Source organism: Salmo salar, chromosome 10, assembly GCF_965601325.2.
Source record: "Salmo salar chromosome 10, fSalSal1, whole genome shotgun sequence".
Classification (NCBI taxonomy): domain Eukaryota; kingdom Metazoa; phylum Chordata; class Actinopteri; order Salmoniformes; family Salmonidae; genus Salmo; species Salmo salar.
The window spans coordinates 127,451,258-127,455,000 of record NC_138300.1 but is presented as its reverse complement, the minus strand read 5'-3'; positions in this window follow the sequence as shown (position 1 = coordinate 127,455,000).

Genomic DNA, 3,743 nt, shown 5'->3' with positions numbered 1-3,743 from the left:
TTATCTCTTACCCTACTGCTGGTTTCACTGTTCTACCTGATAACACACCTGGTGTCCCAGGTCTAAATCAGCCCCTGGTTAGAGGAGAACAATGACTTGTAACCAAGGTCTAAATCGGGCCCCGATTAGAGGAGAACAATGACTTGTAACCAAGGTCTAAATCAGCCCCTGGTTAGAGGAGAACAATGACTTGTAACCAAGGTCTAAATCGGGCCCCGATTAGAGGAGAACAATGACTTGTAACCAAGGTCTAAATCAGCCCCTGGTTAGAGGAGAACAATGACTTGTAACCCTGGTCTGAAACAGGCCCTGATTAGATGGGAACAATGACTTGTAACCAAGGTCTAAATCAGCCCCTGGTTAGAGGAGAACAATGACTGGTGTCTCAGGTCTAAATCAGTCCCTGATTAGAGGGGAACAATGAAAGATACAGCAGTGGAGCTTCCAGGTCCAGATTTGAATTGGAGTGCACTACAGAGAAGTACAATCAAGAACTCTTTCCACATTCTAGAATTGGAATGGCAGTTTGAAAGAACATACTCTAGAACCCAGCGGTGTTCTAGAACCCAGCGGTGTTCTAGAACCCAGCGGTATTCTAGAACCCAGCGGTATTCTAGAACCCAGCGGTGGTGTAGGGTGAAGTTGTAAAGGTATCTGAACTAAATGACTACCCGCCCTCCGTAGCACTCACTTCTGTCATCATGAAGTGCTTTGAGAGACTAGTCAAGGATCATATCACCTCTACCCTACCTGACACCCGAGACCCACTTCAGTTTGCTTACCGCCCCAATAGGTCCACAGACGATACAATCGCCATCACACTGCACACTGCCCTAACCCATCTGGACAAGAGGAATACCTATGTAAGAACGCTGTTCATTGACTACAGCTCGGCATTCAACACCATAGTACCCTCCAAACTCGTCATTAAGCTCGAGACCCTGGGTCTCGACCCCGCCCTGTGCAACTGGGTTCTGGACTTCCTGACGGGCCGCCCCCCAGGTGGTGAGGGTAGGTAACAACATCTCCACTCCGCTGATCCTCAACACTGGGGCCCCACTAAGGTGTGTTCTCATCCCTCTCCTGAACTCCCTGTTCACCCACGACTGCGTGGCCTCCAACTCAATCATCAAGTTTGCAGACGACACAACAGTAGTGGGCCTGATTACCAACAACGACGAGAATGTGGGGTCAGGAAAACAACCTCTCACTCAACGTCAACAAAACAAAAGGAGGTGATTGTGGACTTCAGGAAACAGCAGAGGGAGCAGCCCCCCCTATCCACATCGACGGGACAGCAGTGGAGAAGGTGGAAAGTTTTAAATTCCTCGGCGTACACATCACGGACAAACTGAAATGGTCCACCCACACAGTCAGCGTGGTAAAGAAGGCGCAACAGCCTCAGGAGGCTGAAGAAATTTGGCTTGTCACCTAAAACCCTCACACACTTTTACAGATGCACAATTGAGTGCATCCTGTCGGGCTGTATCACTGCCTGGTACGACAACTGCACCGCCCACAACCGCACCGCCCACAACCGCACCGCCCACAACCCTCCAGAAGGCGAGGTCAGTACAGGTGCATCAAAGCGGGGACCAAGAGACTGAAAAACAGCTTCTGTCTCCAGGCCATCAGACTGATAAACAGCTTCTATCTCCAGGCCATCAGACTGTTAAACAGCTTCTATCTCCAGGCCATCAGACTGATAAACAGCTTCTATCTCCAGGCCATCAGACTGATAAACAGCTTCTATCTCCAGGCCATCAGACTGATAAACAGCTTCTATCTCCAGGCCATCAGACTGATAAACAGCTTCTATCTCCAGACCATCAGACTGTTAAACAGCTTCTATCTCCAGACCATCAGACTGATAAACAGCTTCTATCTCCAGGCCATCAGACTGATAAACAGCTTCTATCTCCAGGCCATCAGACTGATAAACAGCTTCTATCTCCAGGCCATCAGACTGGTAAACAGCCATCACTAGCACAGAGAGGCTGCTGCCAACATACAGACTCAAATCTCTGGCCACTTTAATAAAGGTTTCACTAGCCACTTTAAATAACGCCACTTTAATAATGTTTTCATACCCTACATTACTCATCTCATATGTATATACTGTACTCTATACCATCTACTGCATCTTGCCTATGCCGCTCGGCCATCGCTCATCCATATATTTATATGTACATGTTGTCATTCACCCCTTTAGATGTGTGTTTATTAGGTAGTTGTTGGGGAATTGGTAGATTACTTGTTAGATATTACTGCACTGTCAGAAACTAGAAGCACAAGCATTTCACTACACTCGCATTAACATCTGCTAACCATGTGACCAATACAATTTGATTTGATTTGTAGTCCCCCCCCCCCCCCCTTAATGATTAAGGTCAGGATGCTGATCCTAGATCTGTAGCTAGGGGGTAAGAATATCCTAGATCTGTAGCTAGGGGGTAAGAGTATCCTAGATCTGTAGCTAGGGGGTAAGAGTATCTGATCCTAGATCTGTAGCTAGGGGGGTAAGAGTATCTGATCCTAGATCTGTAGCTAGGGGGTAAGAGTATCTGATCCTAGATCTGTAGCTAGGGGGGTAAGAGTATCCTAGATCTGTAGCTAGGGGGGTAAGAGTATCCTAGATCTGTAGCTAGGGGGGTAAGAGTATCCTAGATCTGTAGCTAGGGGGGTAAGAGTATCCTAGATCTGTAGCTAGGGGGTAAGAGTATCCTAGATCTGTAGCTAGGGGGGTAAGAGTATCCTAGATCTGTAGCTAGGGGGGTAAGAGTATCCTAGATCTGTAGCTAGGGGGTAAGAGTATCCTAGATCTGTAGCTAGGGGGTAAGAGTATCCTAGATCTGTAGCTAGGGGGGTAAGAGTATCCTAGATCTGTAGCTAGGGGGGTAAGAGTATCCTAGATCTGTAGCTAGGGGATAAGAGTATCTGATCCTAGATCTGTAGCTAGGGGGGTAAGAGTATCCTAGATCTGTAGCTAGGGGGGTAAGAGTATCCTAGATCTGTAGCTAGGGGGGTAAGAGTATCCTAGATCTGTAGCTAGGGGGTAAGAGTATCCTAGATCTGTACCTAGGGGGGTAAGAGTATCCTAGATCTGTAGCTAGGGGGGTAAGAGTATCCTAGATCTGTAGCTAGGGGGGTAAGAGTATCCTAGATCTGTAGCTAGGGGGTAAGAGTATCCTAGATCTGTAGCTAGGGGGGTAAGAGTATCCTAGATCTGTAGCTAGGGGATAAGAGTATCTGATCCTAGATCTGTAGCTAGGGGGGTAAGAGTATCCTAGATCTGTAGCTAGGGGGGTAAGAGTATCCTAGATCTGTAGCTAGGGGGTAAGAGTATCCTAGATCTGTAGCTAGGGGGTAAGAGTATCCTAGATCTGTAGCTAGGGGGGTAAGAGTATCAGCTACATGACTAAATGGCTTCAGTGTTTCTGACCTGAGGAGCTGAGAGATACTGTGAGAAACTCCTCTGTCACTTTATACACACTAGGACATTTGCATGCATTCATTATCTCCCTCTCTCTCCCTCTTCCTCCCCCTCCTCTCTCCCTCTCTCTCCCTCCTCCTCCTCCTCCTCCCCTCCTCTCTCTCTCTCCCTCTTCCACACTCCTTCTTCCCCCCTCAGCCCACAACAAACCCACAATTCACCAGGCAACCAATCAATGATTCACTTCATAAGTCTCTCCTCCTCCTCTCTCTTCTCTTCCTCTCTCCTCTCTCTCTCTCTCTCTCTCTCT